The 24,587-nt window shown below is 41.5% G+C and overlaps 1 protein-coding gene across 3 annotated transcripts in view; it reads right to left on the reverse strand.

Annotated features, from left to right (window-relative positions):
* Positions 1–24,587, reverse strand: part of LOC150103677 (ras GTPase-activating protein raskol-like) — a 770,313-nt gene that overhangs the window by 705,197 nt on the left and 40,529 nt on the right. The window lies entirely within an intron of this gene.

Below are 24,587 nucleotides of genomic sequence, written 5' to 3' on the forward strand. Positions count from 1 at the left end.
AGAAATAAGAAGACGAGCAGGAGTCAGCTCTAAATTGCGCTTGACAAGAAATTACTGTATTATCATTATTATCTGAGACCTCCGGGCAGTCAAGGACTCATCGAAGGAGCCTATAAATCACTCAATCCAGCTGCCAAACCTTCCCTTAAATTCATTCACATCAGATGCACTGGCGATCCCTAACGGCAAACTATTCCACTCACTCACCACTCTGTGAGTGAAAAAAACCCTAGCGCTTACCTGTTTCTTAACCAGGAACAAACTTAACTTCCATGGATGTCCCCGCGTTCTCTCCACACCATCGAAAAATGTCATCGGACGATATCCTATAACACCCATTCCGAAGACCTCAATAATACCACTGCCCTTTCTCTTGCTAACGAGATTCTGCATTCCGCATATTCTTAATCTGTCCTCATAATCTAAATCGCATAATCCGGATATAGTCTTCGTAAATCTTCTTTCCAGCACGAATTCAGGAAACAAAATGTGTGCACACTAGTCCAGATGGGTCTTATCAAAGCTTTATAAAGAAGCAAAATCGCCCCCTTACATCTGGCTGTTGGTCTCAACATCGTCTGTTTCATTTACAATTTTTGGCATGTGACCTTCGAGCTTCAAATTCCTGTGATAAGTTCAATATCTCTAGCCTCGTTTCTCCGAGCATAATCCCGCCAAATAATATGCCGCTGGAAATCTCATTACACCAAAATGCACACCTATAACACTTATTAGAAAATTGATAGCCCTTATCATATGCCCACTTTTCCAACCTATTCAAACCATTCTGCAAGTGTGCTGTACATCAGTGGCATCCCTGATTACATTGCCTATATTTGCATCATCATCAAACATTTGAACAGCTCCTCCCCAGTGTATTAACGTACAGACTGAACAACAATATTCCAAGGACTGAACCGTGAGGTGTGCCATCGGTCACCTTCAAATTGGCAGGTTCACATCCACCATATCACTCTTTGATAACTGTCTGTACGTTAACATATTGGGAAGGAGCTGATAGTAGATGTCCAATTCCATATCTTCCACTTTATGCAACAACCTTTCCTGTGATATCCTCTGAATTGTCTTAGCAAAATCCAACATTATCATAGTATATCCATTCCCTTTATCCAACTCGGTCGTAACATTGTTGTAAAACATGAGCAAGTTACTAAAACATGAGCTTCCTTTAGTAAACCCACGCTGTTCCTTACAGAGTATAGCTTGTCTGTCTACTTCTTTCTTCTTCTTTCCCTACGCGTTATTCCCGCTTCCTCTGCAGGGTCCGCGTGTTACTTAAATGCGACTTCTTTGTTAGTACTACTCCCAACCGACCTGTCGCCTGGTATGCCGCTGGGGAGGGGGGGGGAATATATTTTTTGACTGTAGAGGCGTGTGTTCAAGGGCCGGTTTGCCTGCTTGCGGGATGAAAAACGCCAGATAAACTGGCGGAAAAAACCCTACTGCCTGCGCCCAAGACCGGCTAACTTGGCTATGCCTGAGGAAGATCCTCAAATTCCTCACGTCTACGACGGGAATCGAACCTGAGACACTCCTTCCCCAGCCATATGGTTGCGAAGCGCACAGCCACTAGGCTAACCGCGCGGACCTTTGTCTGTCTACTCATTTTGGTAATACCAAAATTTCTTGTCTGTCTACTTGTCTGTCTACTCATTTTGGTATTACCAAAATGAGTAGACAGACAAGCTTCTCTCAATTAATCTTCACCACCACTCCAGAGATAGCGATAGGTAGCAGTACCCGTCTTTGTGCAATGGGTCTATCTTACTTTTTCCTATTTTTGTGGGATCTTTCCCGAGCTAAGACAAATTATATATAAGCATGTACAGGGCCTACTGGTTCGGTTAAAAAAGTTTAACCTTTAGCATCCATTCTGATATTTCATCTGTCCCAATTGCCGAATTCTTATGCAACAGCTCTTTCTCGTCCACCTCTACTCTTCATCCAATGCAGCGTTAACACTGTGCCCTACGTTGCATACACCAGGATGATACATCTTTGCAAAGTACTTTGCTGGTTATGGTATAACCATGCAAACGAGTTTCCCACACCGAACTGGTAATCACTGTCTTCTGCCTACACTGACAAATTATTCAAACCATCCTGCAGGATCCGTACATTATCTTCATCGACTATTGTCCTACCAATTTCACCATCTCTACGCACGACCTTCGTGTCCCCTCAGATCATTTCCTAAATCATATTCGAACACGAATTAAATATCAACAGGTCTGCGCTATATCAGTGGTCGCTCGCCTTTTTCTTGAATTCTATCCCATCCCATCCCATTTTATTCTAGGATGTATTTCCAACAACTTTAAATCTCCCTTTTCGAGTTCTGCATGGAAACCTTTCGGATTCCTCCTCAATAACCGGCGGCGGTACAGAATCGCCGTATAGCAGTTACTTTTTCAAACGCTCTGCTGAGCGAAAGAGCGAGTAGCTTAATGCTGACATCCCATTCCTACAGACGCCCCCCGCTTTCCCTAAGCATCATATTCTCACCCACCAGTTCCTGAAATTGTGCCTTTTACGAACTTCTCCTATTCCTTAACCCCCCCCCCCCAAGAGAAACTGAACGTTCAGTAATTTATTTACTTCTGTCTTGGAGCCTCTTTCGAGCACGAAAACTATTTCGTTCTTTTTCCCACTCCCTCGCAGAGCAGACTCTGAAATTCAGCAGCTTGATCAGAGCAGATTCCCTTGCACATTCTCGGAATACGAGGACCGACATTCCCTCAAATTCCGCTGGGAAGTATTCCCGTTAAGATGTCGTAAGCACCTCCAATTCACCTCGGCTCGATCCCTGGGGCATCGGTCGCTTTATCAGAAAGATGGACGTTTGGTCGTTCATTAACTCAATTGCATCTTCTGCTTCCGCCACCTCGCTACCTCCCGATCCCGCCTGTCTTCCCAATTACGAATTAAGACAGATCGGTCCGAATGCATTTTCTCGTGATTTCTAATCGTCTTGAACTAGTAAGTGCAGTATGAGCATCGCTAATGATGATAAAACAAAAATCGCTTTAAATGATTCTGCGTCCAGAAAACAGAGCATGATTGACGGAGCAGTTTCTGTAATAAATTTACGTTTCGTAACCGCCAATTCATTATTTGTAATTTATGAAAACGTATCTTGCTTAACCTTCGTTAACTTCACAAACCTGCAATGAGTTTGCAAGTTAACATAAATTAGATAAAGAATAGTGTCAATAGATGGCGCCACCATTTTTGAGAGAAATGGGCACGTGTGTTTTTCACACAGCGTGCATTATACTATGCTTCATTTATAATTAGAAAATCCCAGTTTATTATTATTATTATTATTTTACAACTCATTGAGTTCAAGAAAAGTTCAATAAGTGACGGAAAGGGTGATAAATGGGCACAAGTATTCATTCTGACTCATTCCTCTAAGACAGCGCTTCCCAAATTGTGGGCCGTAGGTTTTGTTGAGGGGGGGGCCGTGAAATAATGAAAAGAAATTTAAACTGTTTTAAGACTAAGTAGATTTTTTTTTATCTTAAAAGTATTTAATTTTTATTATTTATTATTTCTTTTTTGTTATTTTTTATATTTTAATGGAAAAAATCCCACATTGGTATTGGTTCACAAATTTTGCTTCCTGCGTATTTTGGCGCTTAATGAATATTAGTAAATGTATGGTTATTCATATGAGTTTCATTTCAAAGCAGAAATCTGAGAATTGCAGTTTCAAATATTTCACCTGATATTGACTTTTTGTGTAGCAGTATTGAAACACATCCATCACATTAAACTGTTATTAAACTTCTTTTATGTTTTTAATTCTTTCTTTATTACTAATCGTTTTACGTTTCATGTGCTTGTACTGCAAATGTACAATAGCAATATATCTATCTATTAATATATAAAAATTTGAGATCATGTGCCATGTCAAATGTGTCTGTGAGATGCTAGAAATGTAATATTTGCATTTGATTTTTGCAATATTCGCTGCGTATGTTTTGTATTGAATATAAATACAATAAATATTATAATAATATATGTCTATGTTAATTTTTTTCGAGGGGGGGCCGTGAAATATTTTAATTTTTCTAAAGGGGGCCCTGGCATCCAGAAGAAGTTTGGGAAACACTGCTCTAAGAGAGTATCCGAGGTGAATTCCAATGGGATGGGGGTTGCCCTCAACTGACGTGCAAACGCTCCAAGGTGCTCTGCAAAAACTACCGCAGGGTTTCCTAACATTTCTTTCTCCCCCCTCCCCCAATATGTAGTTTACTTTACCTTTTACCGTTATTTCATAGCATTAAGTTGTACTGCAATTCAAAAAATGTGGCATCCTTTTTGTTTTTAAATCCCATCGCACCGATCACCCCTTTCCCTTCTAGCTTCACCACTGCCAAAGCCCTTGTAGCAATGATTCGTGCATCGCCATCTTCTCACTCAACCAGGTCGGTTCCGTGAAACAGCCACAGCCCGAACAGCAGCGAGCAGCGTTGCTTGTGCTGGGGCATCGTAGAATTGGCCAGAATGCAAAAACAAGGAACGCGCGGTCAAACCATCAACATCATAACATTGTGGCAAGACACCGTCATCCGCTGCAGTAGCTCTCTTCAGAGGTACCATGAACAGGGCTCTCCATTTCATCTGAAGAACGATTCCAAAGCACAAACTAGAGCTTCTAACGTCTGCCACAAACTGACGGAATGGCCACCACCTGGCAGTGTTTGATGTTTTGCTTTTTAAGAAGGCCGTAGTTGCACTGATCTACAAAACGGGAAGCAAAAATAACTTGAAAAATTACAGACCGATCTCCCTTCTACCGGTCTTTTCGAAAATATTAGAGAAATTGGTAAAAATTAGACTCGTGAAATTTTTGGACAAAAACATCTTCTTTTCAAATAATCAATTTGGGTTCAGGCAAAAGTTTAGCACAGAACATGCTTTACAGAACTTCACAAACACAGTTCATACCTCCCTTGACGAACATAAACTAAAATTAGCAGTATTTCTAGATATACACAAAGCTTTTGACTCTGTATCACATGAAATTTTAATAAAAAAAATTAGAAGTCATAGGAATACGAGGTACTGCCCTAAACTGGTTCCAAAATTACTTAAATGCCAGATCACAAATTGTAAAAATAAACAACAGCTATAGCAGCTCCAAAACAGTAGACTACGGTGTACCACATGGACCCGTCTTAGGACCAATTTTATTTAATATTTATATAAATAACGTCTGCAATCTTAAACTAAACAGTAAAATAAATACTTTCGCAGATGACACAGTACTAATTTTCTCTACAGACGCAGCCGAAGAAATGTAAACCATCGCGAATGCTGATCTTTTGAAAGTAACAAATTGGTTCCAGTCAAACAAACTCAGTCTGAATGTCTCAAAACTAAATATGTAAATTTTAACTTGCGAAATACAACAAGCAAAATTAACATGATTGGAATTGCAAGACAAATTCCAATTGCAACTGTGAGTAAATATAAAAAGGCAATGTAATAACTTTGTTATTACAGCTGGAACCGCACATCGCCGATGTCGTAAATAAAGTGAGGATTGTATTACATTACACAGACTTCCTTCTTCTTGTAGCTTCCTCAGTGCGAGGGTGCAGCACCAAAAAAGTCCTTCCAGTCTTCTCTGTTGGCAGCTCTTCTTTTTGTTTCAGCATAGTCACGTGATCCTGTCCATGATCTTAGATCATCCAACCATGTCCTTCTTTTTTTTTTTACCTTTTGTTCCTCTTCCGATAATCTTTCCTCCTGAAGCTTTTAGCGTCATCTGTCCTGCTGATCCCCTCAATGCATGTCCTGCCTGTCTCATCTTTCTCTGCATCATTTCTGCACTAAAGATGTCTGGCTTTTCATTCTATGTAGTATCTCTGCATTTGCTGTCCATGGGATTTTCAGAGTTCTACTATAGCAGCACATTTCAAAGGCCATTATCTCTTGCCTTACTCTCTTCTTGAATATCCAGGTCTCACTTCCATACGTGAAAATTGGCCACACTAACGTTTTTATCATTCTTTTCTTTGTCTCGATACTCACAGAACTTCTGAGCAAATCTTTATTTTTCCAGAAGGCATCTTTAGCTATGGCGGTTCTGATTTTTATTTCTTTATCTTTATCTTTATCTTGCTTTCCATCTGCAGTGACGTAGGTGCCTAAATATTTGTATTCTGTTGTATGTTCAATTTTCATATTATTTATGGATATATCTGGCTCAGATCTGTTTACTTTTGAGATTTTCATAAATTTGGTCTGTTTTGCATTTATATCTAATCCAAATTCTTTACCTTCTTCAATTAGTAGCTGCAGTAATTTGTTAATTTGTTTCTGTTTTCTGCTATTAGAATGGTATCATCAGCATATCTAAGATTGTTGTATTTTATACCATTGATACTAATTCCTGGTTTTTGTTTTTCAATCTTTTTCGTCACTGCTCTCACTATAGATATTTATTTATTCGTATGGAGTTTCCTCCCTTTTCTCCCCCGTCCCTATTGGGGCGAGTTGAGCCCCCTCATAGCGGGTTAAGTATTTATGACTATATCCCTGTGTGTTCACGAGGCCGGTTTGCCTGCTTGCGGGATGAAAAACTCCAGATAAACCGGAAAAAAAAAACGTAGTGTCTATGCCCAAGACCGGCTAACTTGGCTATGGCAGATCCTTAAGCTCTTCACGTCGACGACGAGAATCGAACCCAGGACACTCCTTCCCCAGGCATATGGTTGCGAAGTGCAAAGCCATTAGGCTGACCGCGCGGACACCATAGATATTAAACAGATTTGGTGAAAGGATACAACCCTGTCCAACTCCTCTTTTTATTTTCACTACAGAAGTCTTAAACAGCTGCATTTTCTGTTTGGTGTAAATCATTTTTATAATCTTAAATTTATCTAATATATTGAACATTTTATTATGCTTTACCCAGTCAAAGGCCTTCTGAAAGTCTATGAAGTATATGTAAATGTTTCATATTTCTTTCAGGTGATCTTTCTATTAGTATTTTTAGTTCCAGGATAGCATTATTGGTTCCCATTTCTCTTCTGAAACCTTTCTGTTGTTCACTCAATTCACCGCTCTTTCAATTTGTTTGTTAACGAAGGTTAAAATAATTTTAGATGCATGGGATATTAGGCTCACAGTTCTGTAATCCTCGCAATTTTGGGCATTATTTTCTTTGGAATTGGTATGCAGAGCCATGCTCTAAAAGATTCAGGTATGTTTTATAGATGTACTGGATGGTGTTAGCTGAGTAGGCGTTATTGTAACCAGCCAAAGCTTTCAGCAGTTCTGCAGGAGTGCTATCACGTAAACCCAGGGGATTTATTATTAGGAAAATTCTTGATTATGTGTTGTATCTGATTTCTTTCAGTAGAGTGTTGTCTGTTGCTGCACATGACCTAAGGTGTCGTAAATCGTCGCCCATGTTCTCGTCATCATCATAGAGGCTTCATAAATATTCCATCCATATCTCATTTTTCTTTTTGTTATCAACGATTATGTTTCCATCTTTGTCCTTGATGTTATTAGACTGCGTGAGTTTTGTTTTTCCATTAAGTTCTTTCACTTTCAGGAATGCTTCTCTGGTTTTGTTCCTATTTTGTAACACTTCTATCTCGGCGCATTGGTTATTTATCCATCCTTCTTTCAATCGCCTGCATAACTGTCTGATTCTCTTATCCATTGTATCTTATACACAGACTTGACTACCTAAACAGATTCTTAATTTAAATATGCTAAAAATGTTATTTTTTGCCTGGATTCAAAGCACACTACAACATGGTATATCGAGTTGGGGAGGAATCCATCGCACTACTCTGAAACCTTTAGTCTCCACTCAGAATAAAGTAATTAAAATCTTAACTAGAAACAAATATAAGGATATAGCAATGTGTAATAAAGACACCATACTACCCCTTAGATATTTATGCGTCTATAGGGTACTATTATTCATAAAAAACGACAACGAATACGTAAATAACAAACAAGATACTTTCCTTAGTACACAAAAGCAAATGATTCGAAAACAAAGACAAAACCCCAATACCCCCCCCCCCCCGCCGGAAGGATTAATTGAATCAATTCACTTCAGAAGCATCTTTCAATATTAAGGTGGGGGGGAGGTCCTAACGACTACACTACTCAAAGACATTCTGCACTGTGCTGGCATCTGCAACAGGAGACCTTCCACCCCAAACAAATCCGAAAAGTGGCGCGTCTTTCGTGAATTAGTTTTGGCATTTTTTTTTTTTTAACTTCGGCGTAGCTCGTTTCAGAGCTGCAGACAAACCTCGTCTGAACAGAGACTCGCGACAAACACGTCTGATGGGATCGGCGTTTAAAATTATTACGCAGTAGTTTAATACTCCGATGTGAAAAAAAGTTTTTTTCTTTTTCTCAAGTGAGGGTGGGTGGAGTTGTGGGGGAAATGAATAAGAGGCTTTTTTACATCTTCTGCAGTTATTTTAGTAGAATGGCCAACATTATTTTCTGAAATTGGGATAAAATGATTAAAAGAGACGTTCAAGCCGCTGCATCCAAATAGATCATATCCAGAAAATGACCTTCTTATTTAGAAGAAATGTTTTATTCGGGATTGCTGTTTTGTTTCGAAGAAAATAAAAGGATGGCTGAGTGACAGATATCAGAAAGTGGTCTACAGGGGATCTGAGTCTGCAAGGTTTAAAGTAACAAGTGGTGTAACACAAGGATCAGTGCTTGGTCCACTGTTATTCCATCTGTACACTAATGATATCGAGAAGGATTTGACAAGCGACATACAGCTGTTTGCTGATGATGCAAAGAGGAAAGGGTAATCGGGAATGCTGCTGATATGCAGTCTTTGCGGAATGATTTGAACAGGCTGGAATTGTGGACATGGGAAAATGGGTGTCAGTTCAATGTCAGTAAATGTAAAGTCATTCACTTCGGCGTGATTAGATATCCAATGTCTTATTATTGATTAAGGGTCAAAACTGTATAACTGAGAGGAGACCTCCACATAGCCTTTAAAAGGAATGGGGAGAACCGACCAGGGCTTCTGACCTAATGTCCAATCCTCACCTTCTCGTGGTGCACCCTGTTGGGTATCTACCAGGGAACCAGGGCGAACAGCGAAAAAGTCAGCTAGAACAAATCTGAAAACACACACCAACTCAACATCACCAGAGTTAAAGATCGGTACTATCAACGTAAGAAGCCTGAATGGCAAAGAAATGGAGCTAGCTGAGGAATTAGATAAGTACCAGATCGACATAATACGGGTGATTGAAACAAAAAAGACCAAAACTGGTGTGATCTTTCTGAGCAATAAATACAAAATGTTATATTCAGGCAATGACAATCAAGGAAAAGAAGGAGTAGCCATAGTATTCAACACAAAATACGAGGCTAATCTTCCTGAATGGCAGTCAGTCTCAAGTAGAGTAATGTGGGCAAATATGAGAATGGGGAACTGGACAATGTACCTATGGTCCAACAGAAGGTTCTACTAAGGTAGAAGTGGAGGAATTTTTTGAGGCTCTAGAGAAAGCTACTGACACAATGAAAAAGGAAAAGTTGGTCCTTGTTGGGGATCTAAATAGCAGAGTAGGAAATGATTGTGAGACATACAAAAATATTTTGGGAAAATTTGGAGAAAAGAGCAAAGCTAATAATAATGGCAAATATCTGTCAGATTTCTTCTCAGGACATGGACTGGTTATTACTAACACCATGTTCCAACATAAAAATGTGCACAAATTCACATGGAGAGAAGAGGCAAGGAATAGGAAAAGTGTCATTGACTATGTTATTGTTGATAGTGATGTTTTCTCCCTGGTGCAGGACCCTAGAGTGTACAGAGAATTTGAAATTGGAAGTGATCACTATTTAGTATTCACCAGGATAAAATTAAATTTCATATTGAAAAGAATAACATGTAAGAAAGTTTTAAAGCGAATAAAAGTTGAGCAGCTCTCAGATGTGAACTGTAGACAAAAATGCGCAAAGATTATTGAAGAAAAAATGAAAGAGTTTGAGAACAGGAAATAAACCTTGGAGATTCAGTGGCAAGCCTTAAAGAAAACCCTGATTGATTCTGCCAGAAAGCCATGTGGTTAGGTTGTCAGCAAGGATAGAAAAATTAGCACTCCATGGTGGACACAGGAATTTAAAGAGACAGTGAAGGAAAAGAAGAAAGCATATCAAAAGTTCCTTGCAAATAAGTCAGCTTGTGCTCTTAGAGAATACAGAGACAAATGTAAGAAAGCGAAACACTGTGTAAAACTAGCTAAACAAAAGTCATGGGAGGACTTTGGCAAGAATATAGAAAATAAATATCAAGAAGGTAGTAAGATATTCTGGAGGTTGTTGAAGAAGCTTTGGAATGGAGGAAAGAGTGCTGTAAAAGGAGTTAGAGATGATAAAGGTGATATGAAAACGGGTAAAAAAGATATCCTTGAAGTATGGAGTAATTACTTTGAAAAACTGCTAAATGAAACAAGCAATGCTGACAGCACTGCTTGTTTCATTTAGCAAATTTTAGCAAATTTCATATAGCAAATGGCTGGTCAGTGATACAAAAACACTGACCAGGCATTCAGGCATGCATGCATATCCATACTTGAAGTAGAAAAAGCCATCAAACGCTTGAAATGTGGAAAGGCAAGAGGAGTAGATGATATTCGAAATGCTGAAGTATAGTGGTATAAAAGCCTTACAGTGGCTGAACTGCATAGTTCAGAAGGTCTGGACAATGGGATGAATTCCCGATAATTGGAGTAGAGCTCTCATAGTACCCATATATATAAAGGGAAATAAAACTGAATGTGAGAATTGCAGAGGTATTTCCCTACTGAGTGTTCCTGGCAAGATATATGCAAGAATACTTGAGAAACGGTTGAGAAGAATTGTGGAAGGAAAGCTTGGTGAAGAACAAGCTGGATTCAGGTCAAATAGAGGCTGCCAGGATCAGATCTTCACTTTGCGACAAATAGTGGGAAATCATGGGAATATAACAAAGATCTACATTTAAGTTTTGTCGATCTGAAAAAAGGCATATGACAAGGTGCCAAGAGAGAAGCTATTCAATACGCTACAGTTGTATGGTGTCAATGGGGCATTATATCAATCAATACCTTGTCTTTATTTGAGTTGTAAGTCAGCAGTTAGAATCGAAGGAAGTTCAGGAAGATGGTTTAATGTTAAATCTGGTGTGAAACATGGATGTACATTATCCTCTCTGTTATTCATTATCTATATGGATCACGTTATGAAGGAAAGTGGTATTAAACATGATATCAAAATTGGAGATGTTAATGTCAGCTCTTTGCTTTATGCAGATGATGTTATACTTCTAAATAAATCTTCTACAAGTCTGCAAGATTTCCTGACTAAATTGAATAACTGTTGTAATAGATATGGTATGAAGGTCAGCAATAAAAAGACAAAGACAATGTAAATAGGCAGAATCATTGAAAATGTCAACTCTGTTGTGAATGGAGAACCTGCGGAACAAGTAAAACATTTCAGCTACTTAGGCACGATTTTTACTGAAGATGGTAAATTAAATATAGAAATAGACAACAGAATCAGAAAAGCTGGTATGGTAGGAAGTCGACTGAATAAATTCATATGGAATAAGAGAGATATTAGTCAGAATACTAAATTAGCTGTATACAAGACAGTGTTCAAACTAGTTTTAACTTATGGATCTGAGAGCTGGGTCAGAAGTAGAACACTTGACCAAAGACTAGAGACTGCAGATGAGCGTCCTGAGAAAGATTATGGGCATGAACAGATGGCATCAATGGCAATATCATGTTAAAAATCGAGGATATTAGGAAAGAACTTGACATTGTCAGCATCGAGGAATGCGTTAGCAGAGCTAATCTCAGGTGGTATGGTCACTTAAACAGAATGGACGAGGAAAGATTAGCAAAACAAGTGTTCTCTGCAAGGTTGGCAGCAAAACGACCCAGAGGAAGACCAAGATATAGGTGGATTGATACGGTATAAAGTGCCTTAGACGATAGAAATATAAGATCTGATAATGATAATATTGGAGTCTCGACAAGTAACAGACTGATTTGGAGGAAAATTGTAGATAGGAAGTTAGTAATGATGTAATTTTTTTTAATGTAGTACTATCATATCCTGTACACCCCTTGAGGGTACATGTCAGAAATTTGATGATGATGATGTCGTATTATATAGATGGGATTACGCGAGAAGAAACTGATGAGGCTAGGGATGTTGGAGTGTTAATAGATGGAAGTTGAAGTTCAGGGGCCATGTGACAAAGATTGCAAATACAACTCAACAGACAATTGCAATGCTGAACGAACATTCACATGTAAAGATAAGCATGTTATTTTGCCTCTTTACAAGGCCTTGATAAGACCTCACTTGGACTATTGTGCTCAGGTCTGGTCTCCCTCTTTTCGTTGTGATTCTTATATATTGGGGAGAGAGAGAGAGAGAGAGAGAGAGAGAGAGAGAGTACAAAGGAAAGTGTTAAAAATTATATCAGGATTGTGGAATACTGATTAAGAAGACAGAATGAGAATTTGTAGACTACAGAGCAAACACGAGAGAGAGGGGGGTGATGTGATTGAGACTTACAAGCTGCTGAAAGGGTCATATAGGATTTCATTTGGTGGAATTTTTCAATTCATGGAGGGTGGGGAAAAGACGAGAACGCATCCTTGGAAGCTGAGAACGAAGGCCGCTAAGAAGGGGGTAAGGGCTAGATTTTTCTCTCAGAGGGTGGTCCGTGATTGGAATGGATTGCCATTGGATGTTGTGAGTGCAAGCAGTGTGAATGAATTCAAGACTAAATACGATAGCTGGTGTGTGTGGTATGTGGCCTCCCCTGATGAGTTCCTGACTCCTTGCAGGTCTCTCGTAATAACAATAATGATAATAATAATAATAATAATAAATAAATAAACCTTCTTTTGCAAGAACCTACAGTTAAGCCCCCCCCCTCCACCACTGTAATCCGGAATGTTTCCATCGTCTCTTCCTCCTTTCCATCTTTCATATCGCGATGAAATCTTTCGCCTTCCGCTCTCTGCAAGACCTTTTCCTGGGAGAAATTCTTCTCAAAAAGAATCTCGAAGTATCGCCTCGTTTTGAAGGTTCACAAGCGAACTTTTAACTTTCTCCTGAAATACGAAGAATTTTTTTTTCAAAAGTTTGCCGCCATATTTGGGAACCCTTCTTTTTCTCCGTCGGTGGGGGTGGCCATTACTACTTCGAGCGTTTCTTTTACAGTTGATTTTTTCTCGTTTGCTTACACATAAAGATTGACATCTGGAGACTTGGCAATTTCTAGTCAACACACTTGAAGCCCTTGCCATTTAATGCTTCAAAATTTTTCCGCAACCCCCTCCCCCCATCGCAGGAAGGAGATTCTCTTTTTGGCCACTGCCTTTTCTCCATCCAGTGCAAATTATACACTCCCTGCTCTCGTCTCCTTCCCCCACCCCCAAAGAAAGAAACGGCATTATAAGTGTCATCGAAAAAAAAGTACAATTCGGAAATACGTTTCTCTCAGTTTCCGAAGAATTAACAAAATATGTGCGAACATTTCAATTTGTTGAGGATGCAAAACAATATATTGACATGGATGTCGTTTTTACTTCTTGTTAAATGTAGAATGCCCGTTACCGCCAATAAAGAATAACGATAATAATCACTTGTAGCAATTCTTGATTTAACGTATCTGACAATTCTGCTTCCAAATCAAGAATTGCTACAAGTGATTATTATGTCTCAAAAAATTCGGGGATGAAAAATACTAATAAGTTACCGACAGAAAAATGGGTTGTGAACTTATCTAGCCGTCCACTAACAGAAGATGAATTAAACGTTCTAGCAAGAGGTCATAAGTTTGCTATTTCACCTAAATGTTTTCCCTATTCAGATTTTATACACAACATTGAAAGAAACATCGGCCATCTTTCCAGTATTGAAGCCAACGGACTTCGTTTCGAAATAGCCAAAATAATCTATGATGCCAAACCCCCGGACTTGAATATCCACCATCAGAATTGAAAGCTCTTTTTACCTCCTTAAAACGTAATAGGAACATAATCGTCACCAGAGCTGACAAGGGAAATACCACTGTGGTTCTAGATACCAATTCATATGACCGAAAAATGAATTTACTACTCCGAGATCGAAATACGTACGTCCAACTTGATTATGATCCTACAAAAAGACAGCTCAAGAAACTGAACAAGTTACTTGATGAAACCACTTCCTTGGATGAAGAAACAATAAAAAAAATAAAAAAAAAACTCGGGACACACCATGCTAGGCCTCCTAGAATATACGGTTTTCCTAAGCTTCACAAGAATAACGTTCCACTCAGACCCGTCGTGGATTCTATTAGCAGCCCGACTCACAAGTTATCGATCTAACCTTCTCCGTCCTCACATAGGTCACTCAGCCTCGTCAATTAAAAATTCCACAGAGTTTCAGGCAAAAATAAAAGACATTCAACTGTTGGAAACTGATACTAATCAGCTTCGACATTGTCTCCCACTTCACTAACATTCCCCATAAGGAAACGGTAGACTTGTTAACTCAAAAATTTCCGTCTGATATTGTTGAGTTATTCAAATTTGTTATTACGTGCGGTTATTTCACTTGGAAAGAAAAAATTTACAAGCAAGAGGAAGGAACAGCAAGGTGGGGGGTCTCCCTTATCACCAAACTTAGCCAACCTGCTTCTAGAATACCTTTAAGAAAAACGTTTCACTTTTAAACCCAAACCAAAAATGGCTACGATATGTCGATGACGTCTTTGCTGTCAAAATAAACCTTCTTCATCCTCTCATCAAATTTACGCTAGAAAAAAAATCTCCACAGGGTATCTCCTATCTGGATTTACACATCCAAAGAAAAGAAGACGGTTCCATCGCCACGTCTGTCTATCGCAAGCCAACATTTTCAGGTCGCTACGTTCACAATTCCTCTGCTCCTCATCCATCTCAATAATTTGGCATCATTAAATCGTTAGTAACCAGAGCACACAGATTCTGCTCCTCTGAAGAATCTCTAACCCAAGAATCGGAAATAATCAAAAATACAGCCATACTAAATGGATGCAATCTTGAAACAACTCAAAAAGTCATCAGTCACTTCCCATACATCAACTTAGACAAGCCCGTTGGATTTCCATACGTTATGCCAAAGGCATCTCCGAACGTCTTTTAAAAATCATGAAGAAATACAATCTTGCTTCTGCCACCTACAAACCAATCAACCCGATCTATAACTTGTTACCTTGTCCTAAGGACACTCTCACCTCTGATGCACCTGGCGTGTACGAGGTTCCATGCTCCTGTAAATTGTCTTACTATGGACAGACAGGCACATCTGTTCATAAACGCATTGTGGAGCATCAAGACCATATCCGTCTTATCAAACCGCAGAAATCTGACCTCGCACAACACTGAGTTGAAAATCCAAACCATAGGATCCATTGGGACAAGTCGAAACTTTTACACAGATCTTTATATAAGCATGAACGCTTATATAAAGAAAGTGCCGAAGCCCTACTTCACAGTAGGGTTGCTGTTCCTAAAGTATGGGAAATTGTCATACGAAATTGTGTAAAATAATTTTTATGTATGTTATCTTATTTTAATGTAATTTTTTTTCTCCCTCCAGATATATTTTAATTTAATTCTATAACGCGCTGCTGCACGCGTATTGGGATTCCATTGTAATCATGCGCCCTAACTGTGTGTTATTCCTAGTATTGTTTGAATTAACTGTACTGACGATGTCCCAAGATACTTGGGATGAAATATTTACGTATTAAAACTAATTACTGTGGTTATTACGTGTATTCAAGAGATATTCAAATATCGGCGACATCTAATTCGCCCTTCATAAAGAGCGTGAACCTTTTCTTAGTAAGATTGGGTTCTTGTATAGTGAGAGTGGGAATCTCGTCAAAACATTGATTGTTCTTCGATGGCGTGAACAGGAACAAGGCTTCCATCGCTGCGCGCGATGGAAAGTCGCTGTTAAGTGCGATGCCAGGAAATTCGTGTTTTTTTTTTTTTTTTTTTTTTCCGTTGGACACACCAAAGTGACGATTAATATTTTCTTGACCTTCTCAATGAAAGATCGGTGCTGGTCGGAATGGATTGGGTCTGTTTCCTCCAGTTGTCTTAGTTAACTGGAATTGCAAGGAAGGAGAGTTCTCCTTTATTATTATTATTATTATTATTATTATTATTATTGTTGTTGTTGTTGTTGCAACTGTGTCAGTATACGTGCATACAGAAGTAGGATCAGTAAAAGCTCTTCTGCTTTTTCAACGCCTTTGTCCAAGTGTGTGTGTGTGTGTGTGTGTGTGTGTGTGTGTGTGTGTGTGTGTGTGTGTGCACGTGCGTTTAGATACGCAGCTCCGAATCTCTTTCGTTACTGAAACAGGAAAACAAGCCACTTCTTGTACCCCGGGGGAAGGGGGGTCTGCTTGTTACGCGAGGGGAACCTTGCAAAGATTCTCGAGTGAGTGCGGAACCCAAATAAAGTTAATTAATTAATTAATTAATTAAAAAAAGCAGCGTGTTTGGAAAGGAGGGTGGTGAAGGGGTGGGGTTGGCATTGTGGGCGATATCGCTGTTCAGATCTGCTTCCGTCATTTGTCACAAACCGGCAGCGTCCGTTGAAGCCGTCAATACCTTCGCTGTTTCTATTTGTGTTTGCTCGCCCCCGTTAATGTTCTCTCGCGACTTTCGTTACCATTCCGGGGATGCCAATGACCTCGCCACTGTGTGCTCGGAAGCAGGCGAAACTCCGCGCTCGCTGCATTCTCTTCTCCCTCACCCGTTTGGCTCCGTGCCAACTTCTCCGACCTTTCCACAATGCCGGTCAGCAACACGAAGCCGCGCACAATTTCTCGCTGCAAACGCGACCCTCGCGACCGAATCTCTTTCCACAGATCGCACTTACCTGAGTCCGACTGGCTCAGGGCCCTCGAGGCCCCCTCTCCCCGAAGCAAGGGAAGTTCCGTTCCTGTCCGAAATCCAGCCCGTTGCTTTTCGTGTCAGTTCGCACATTTCCAAAAGCACGTCCGACACTGACATCTGGCGACAGTTTCGCGCCGCGTTCCCAATGACCGTTCGCCGTTACGTCACCATTTTAGGGAGGGGGGGGGGATTAGATAGAAGAGTAAAAATTTGCATTCGAGTCCAGTACGAGAACGAACGTGCGCAAGTTCCAAACGGGAATTCGGAAGAATTCACCCTCGGAATGAAATTTCGAAGATTAGCAATCCGAGCGGATGACGGACGGAGAAAGAAGGACACGCGCTCCACGTTGTTGCGGTGAAACGACATTCCGCCTTTTATAGCGACAGCCTCGGAGAGAACAAGCGACTGCTGAGCGCAGTTTCAATAACGACACAAACGAAAAGAAATTGTTTGTTTGTTTGTTTTCGTTTTAGCATCGCCCTATCAGCTGGCATCCCTTCAATGCCGCTGCCAGCCTCCCACCTGAAGCAGTTCCCAAGCGTGTGCGAAAGTGCAATTTGGAAACCCCGTCTGTTCTGAGTGCCCGCAAAGAGACGAACACGTCGGATGCCCCTCTGCGATGGAGACAGGAAGTGAAAGTCACAGGGGATGGCGTGAGAGGACTGCCCCGCGTTTGTTTGTTCCATTCGTGCGCGAGCTGCTTGAGAAAGTCAATCGTAGGACATCGAGACCAGTGCACCCTTCGGGGTTAAGCTGGAGAGTTTCAGGAAGGGGAAAGCGCTTCTCCTTCCGCAAATGATGCTGAAGGGAGAGTCGGACGAAAAGACTCGAGCTGCAGTCCCTCATGTGGGGGTGTGAGGGATCGTCGTACATCAAGACTTTTTCGCTCGAAGGTGAGTAAGTTAGTCTTCCTGGAACAGGAGTTTTTTTTATTGCCTCGCATCAAACATTGTGGTGTCAGTCGATCTGCGCGGTGGAAGCAAGTCGCAGATGAGGCACCGAACTGCGCGGCCACTTCATGCTGGAGTCGAATTCGTTCTCAGCAAACGATCAGCGCCAACTTCTCTTTCGTTTGTTCCTTCGACTGCCACATGATGGCGCCACTCGTTGCCTGTCATCTCGCTTGCGATTACGATGTATCTTTTTTTCTTTTCTTTTTTCTTTATTTTTTTTACACTGCTGAAGCCACTTCATTGAGCAGGGCGGGATCTTCACACCGGGAGATGAAATTCATCGCGCCCGTCCATAACAACGACGGGATTCGAACATGCAGGTTGCAGAGCGGATATGCTCACCGCTCGATCAACGAGACCTGCAAGTCTGCACAGCCCGTCCTTCCTAACAGCGCGTTTGTGCGCGTGGAATTCTTCATGAAAGTCGCGACCGTCATGCGCGTTTTGCAGTCTCTCGCCGAAACCCGTAAGGACAGAAAAGCAGCGGAGACCCCTTAATACTGGAAAGGATGATGAAAGTTTTCCGAAGCGCTCGCCAGGTGATGCTGTTGCAGTCAGCACAAAACTCGTCTGCTAGACGTACGCACGGCAGAATCCACCACTCCATTTGCCGTTCGAACTCGCGCTCTTGAAAAGCGACGCCCTCCTTCTCGAGCGTGCGTTTTCTTTTTCAGGATTTCGAGGATCAGCTCGGAGGCGTCGAGTTCTGCTCGAGGCCGCAGAAACTTTCGAGGACTTTCTTCCGGAGATTTTATTTATTCAGCGTATGATGATACAACGCCGTGAGTCCCCTTTTTACGGAGATGTACGGCACCATCTTAATCCCCCACCCTCATTTTATCCGGGCTCGGGACCGGCATAGCTCACGAATCAGGCCTGTGCCTGGGCCTTAAGTACTCCTGACTGTAATCCGCGTGTTTGTCTGCTCTGGGGGACGAAGTTTCCGGGTGAAAAACCCCTCCTACCTCCGTATGAGACCGACTAACTCACCTTTGGTTGAAAGAGACCAGATGAAGGTTCCCCACGTCATGGGCGGGAATCGAACCCAGGTATTTTCGACAAAGGGCGTCGTCTATACCGACTGAGCTACGCAGGCTCTAATCAGAAGAGTGGTGAGAGCACGATTCGAACTCGCGGTTCTTTTCTGTAAGTTTAAAATGAGGGGTCTTCGTCTCTGGGTGGCGACGCTGAACCTTTTGGAAAGATTCGGAGATGCAAATATTGGTGGACGGTCGTGAAATGTGAACATCGGACGTCGAAGCATTTCCGCACTTGAAGTCGATTATCTGAACTGAAACAAAAAGGGTGTTTGATGATGTCATCGAGACGACTAAAAAAATTGCTTCGAAATGAGCTTATTCTCGAATTCGAGACCGAGTAAGCTTCAAGAAAGCAAGTAAGAGTTGAGATTATAAACTGTGGAAAGTGTTAATTATATGAAGAGCCAAAGGCTCTTCATATAATTAACACTTGAAACGTGAAATTATTTATGTAAAGGGATATTACATCCCATATCGTTTCTTTGGGATATTACATCCCATATCGGCGACGTGAAATTATTTATGTAAAGGGATATTACATCCCATATCGTTTCTTAGCCGAATAAGAAACTCAAAGAGTTTCGTGCCGAATATAGAAACTATATAAAGTTCGGCGAGTCCAAGCGTAAGCAAATACATGGATAGTGCAGCACCTGACCCATTTGGTAGTGCAACACTGAGGCAACTCATAGCAAGGGTAGAGCAAGCTCCGATCACTATTCTTGATATTTCCCCATAATGTGAAACCCAGCTCCTAGGAGCTGTATTACTGTTCTACATTACGAGAGGTCACTACCCAGACCGGTTTCAACCTTTATTGAGGTCTCATCTGTGAGTAGGTAGATCTAGAAATACCAAGTTTGTAGCAAACAGAACTTCCATACCCTACTATGAGAATTGCCAAGGTGTCCTAATAAATTATTAATTATATGAAGAGCCAAAGGCTTCAATTCGGCGACCTAAACTTATTTAAGTTTAGGTCGCCGTAATATGTAAGTTCTGTTCGCTACAAACTTGATATTAACTAGGTCTACCTACTCACTGATGAGACCTCAATAAAGGTTGAAACCGGTCTGGGTAGTGACCTTCTCTCACTCATAATGTAGAACAGTAATACAGCTCCTAGGAGCTAAGTTCACATTATGGGTAAATATCAAGAATAGTGATCGGAGCTTGCTCCACCCTTACCATGAGTTGCCTCAGTGTTGCACTCCCTGAAGGGTCAGTTGTAACACTATCCAGGTATTTGCTTACGCTTGGACTCGCCGAACTTTATATACTTACTATATTCGGCATGAAACTCTTTGAGTTTCTTATTCGGCTATGAAACAATACGGGATGTAATATCGCTTAACTTAAAAAAAAAATGTGGACAGTGCGGTAAACCCACACATAAAAAAGCCTCAAACCAACTGTTTTAGTGATAACATTTGCTAATGCAGAACGAATTAAGGAAATCGGTTGACATACGTGATTTCTTTAAACAAAAAGATTTCATTTGAATTCCTGTGACTTTTGAATTCCATACCGCCAGATGACAGACCGACTCAGGTTCAGCTGGCAAGAAAGTTTCTCTAATTGCCAAACTGGAGGAACCTTTTGAGGTTTTCTTTCAGCCAGTTCCTGAGTAATTCGATCTTTGGCGCAGGTGAGTGTGGGGTTTTTAGAACAACTCAAGACAACCCACCGTAGAATTCGCATATTTTAGATAATAACGTATAATGTTATTGCCAAGAGATGTCTGTCGCACTCTCCTCCCTGAAAACCATTTAAAATCATTGACAGTCTCAGGTCAGTGATTGCTTTTCAACCGATCTTCAAAAAGTTTTCCGCTGAAAGAGCCTTTGCCTATCCCCTTGGCGGAATAAAATGCGTTGGAGAATTTATTTATTCCATGAACATTGCGATGAACAATATCTTTGGTATTAAACTGAGCCTTCCTTCGCCTTTGCATTAAACATCAGCCTTCGCTAGTCGAGTGGAAAACCTCTCATCAAAGTTGATGAAGTTCAACTTTAATGAGTTTTTTTAAGTAAGTATCGAGGATTCGATTTTTAAGGAGCAGATCAGAAAGCATTTCTGGAGCCTTCGTGCGCGTGGTGATGTGCTCTTTGGGGAAAGTCGGGATCGCATTTCGCCTCTCAGTGTGGTTTAAGTCACCGAAGTGCATTGCAACGTATTACTGCTCGTCGTAATGCGCTTTATGGATTGAGTGCGCCGTCGTTTCTTTTGTGTGCTGGAAATGGTTCGACCCGAGCCTAAGATTCTTTAAAGTGCAAAGAACTGTATACGATCAAAATGCACGCTCTCTTTAACCTTGCTACGCTTAAGAATTCTCTCTGAAAACAAAAGTCTTTTTACTTTTATTTCATTCTTTTGTTTTTACTATTTTCACAATTCGAATCAGTTCTGCAATCACAATAATCACGTGAACATACCACGCACGAAAATATTGGTTTCGCTAGAAGAAGAATTCTACTATTTTGAAATGAGGAAGTTTCTTCGAGTCGAGCAGTTCGTCACTACTTTCAGGTCCGCATTTGCCGCACGCTTTGCGTTTCACCCTTCGTTTTCATTTCGTTTCATAAATGAAGTCACAGAAGTCGGTGATGTACAAAACGCAGCCGAAAAGCAACGGCCCCCAAAATAGAGAGAGAGAAGGGGGGGGGGGGACTAGTTCAATTCAAGAAACGAGTTCAGCGGAGATTCTTTCTTTCCTTCTTCCTTCCTTCCTTTAATCTTTTTCTTTTCAGCTTGTGAACTGAATATTAAATTGATTTCAAGCATAGTCCGAAACAAAACACCGACAAACGCTGCACGAAAACGCGAATCAACCCTCGAGGGACGTACTTCGAAAATGAGAGGAGCAGGAAAGAAAGCGAATGCCTTCGATTAGAAAGGGGAAAGAAAGAAAGACATTCTCCACTTTTTCTTATCACATCTCGTAGTGCATTCGTGGAAACTAAAAAATCTTCACCATGCCCCCCCCCCCCTCATCCACGGAAACATCTAAGGCACTGCTCCTCCATTCGACTAAACAAACCCACAGTGCTCGGGAAAAAAGTGAACGAACACCATAGCCTGAGGAACAAACAGTCATGACGCCCACCTTAATAAGATCTCCCACCTCAGTGGCCCCCATCTTAAATAAGATGGAGGACCTCCTTTTGCTGCGATGACTGCAGCAATCCTACGAGGCGTACTTTCCACAAAGGTACGATAGCGACCAATGGGAATTTTGGACGACTCTTCCTGCAGGCACGTAATCAGGTCCTGGACTCTTGTGGGGCGGAAGTACCTCGAGCTCACCCGATGCTCCAAATCATCTCGCAGATGTTCAATACGATTGAGGTCATGGCTCCGTGGAGGCCAGTCAAGTGTGGCGACCTTCGTGCCCACAAACCACGCGGTTGCAGCAGCCTTATGACACCATTTCTCGGTGAAAGAGATCAACTTCGTAGAAACGCCTCAAAACAAGAAGCATCGCATCGTCCATAATGCTCAGACATCTCTCGGAGTTCAATGTTTGTGCCGTCACATCCAAGGACAAACCAAGAAAAGCAGGATGATACCATCACATCGCCAACTCCGAATTTCATATTTGGGGTTAGGCAATCTAGTAAGCGACGTTCACTGGGCATCCGCCACGCCCGTCCATCTGCTCGGCAGAGGTGTAGCGTGATTTCTCGCTCCATAACATCAGCTTTCCAAGCGTCCCACTGTACGCTCTCTTTGAACCAGTGAAGACGACTTCTGGATGTTGTTTTGGGTAATGGGGGGGGCTGGCGCATTGCGGTCCTACAGTGGAGAGCCGTAGCTAGATGAAGTTGTCGATCTCGGTTCTCGATGTTTTCGTGCAGATTCGTGTTCCATTCGATGACTGGAACTCCGCATTGAACGTCTCGGCCGACCAATGGCGATTTGTAGATATTATTCTTCGAAGCACCGTAGGGTGACGTTCGGTGAGTGTGATATCACTGACTGTCGACCTAGGATGGCCCGATTTGTCAACAATTTGCCGGACAGATAAGCTTTCTTGCAAACTACGTCAGTTCCCTTCTCGGAGCCTCTCGTTTCGAGAGGTTTACACTGACTCGGGAGCCTCACCTCCCTCCGATTTATACCGGCTACAAACACGTGATTCCTTACTTGGCGCGATGCACCTTGACCGTGGGGGTGTCTGCTGACTTCTTTCCAAGCAGTGTACTTTGTGATATTCGTTTATTCTTTTCGTTGTTCCTGATATTCGTCCGTTCGTACACAAATCGTTGTACAAATTGCACTCCGCATTACAAGAAAGACAGAAAGAAGATCTGAAAGACAGAAATAAACAAAATACTGAAACTGAAGGACTTCGTTATTCTGCAAGTTTTCTAATGTATCAGATTTCCTTTTTTTTTTTTTTGACAATCCTCTGCTGAAGTCATTACCAAGTCAAGCAACTGCTTATTCAATGGCCTTCCTTTGGCCCTGGAGTGCTTCGTTTTTCAAACTTTCTGTTTTTTTTTTCAATTCTCCCCCCCCCCCCCAGTACGCTTGCTCGCTCTGCTCCACCCGCTACATTTGCGAGCTGCAGTTCGCGTCATTTCACCGCTTTCCTTGATGCAATCAGCAACGCTCTCCTTTCTTCCTCTTCCGCTTGTCTTGTAAAAGGCTCTTGCTAGGCGGATTTCACAATCGATCTGCGCCCCTTCGTAGATGCAGGAAAAATGGTTCGTCGTTGATTTTCCAGTCAAGTGCATCGAAACCAGTTCTTGTTCCATTAATTAGTCCTGCAGCGTATCTGATTACAGGGATTGCTCGAGACTGCTTTACTGACTTCTGTCCACATTGACATCCGCCCTCAAAACTCGAGTTTTGGGACGATTTCCAGATATTCGCCAGCGGCTTTCTTTCTGGTGCGTCTTGGAACGAGGCGGATTTACCTCGAACTGCAGACTTTTTTATATTTATCAGATCCAAATCCCACAGAAATGTTTCCTCTAAACATTTGGACTGTGGTGAGCAGCGACTCAATGTTTCTACACGATAGTCGCACATAGTTCAAGGTCATTCCCGTACAGAGTCTGTGTCGCTCAGTGGAAGTGGTGTTAACACCCATAGCGCTGAGTCGCCCGAAGAAAGACCTAAGTTCGATTCTAGTCTGCGACCAGAGGAACTTTTTCTAACCCTTTCTAGATCAGTTCCCGCGTTATCGATCTCTGACATGGGCAAGCAAGTTCTTTCACCTGGAATCTCGGGTTTTTCATTCTGTGAACACAAGAAAATCGACCGTAGAACGCACGCTATTTCAGACAATAAATACAGAGTTAGGATTACGGACTGCGAGATGGCGACACTTGTCAGCCGCGTCTCTTTACTGGATACCGCTTATAATTAATGATAGTCTTCAGCTATCAGCCTCTGATTGGTTGCCAGTGGAGATTGAACTCCCCCCCCCATTCTCTAAAATTCAGGGCTTAAACGGCTTCAACTACTCCCTACAGGGGAAAATGCGTTAGCGGATATGTTTATTTTTTATTTCGTCCTCGTACAACAAGTTTGCTTCCTTTGATCACTTCAAAACTGACTTTCACGGGACTTGTGTTGGG

Source organism: Typopeltis vanoorti, chromosome 8, assembly GCF_054136105.1.
Source record: "Typopeltis vanoorti isolate ZY-2024b chromosome 8, IOZ_Tvanoo_1.0, whole genome shotgun sequence".
NCBI classification, from domain to species: domain Eukaryota; kingdom Metazoa; phylum Arthropoda; class Arachnida; order Uropygi; family Thelyphonidae; genus Typopeltis; species Typopeltis vanoorti.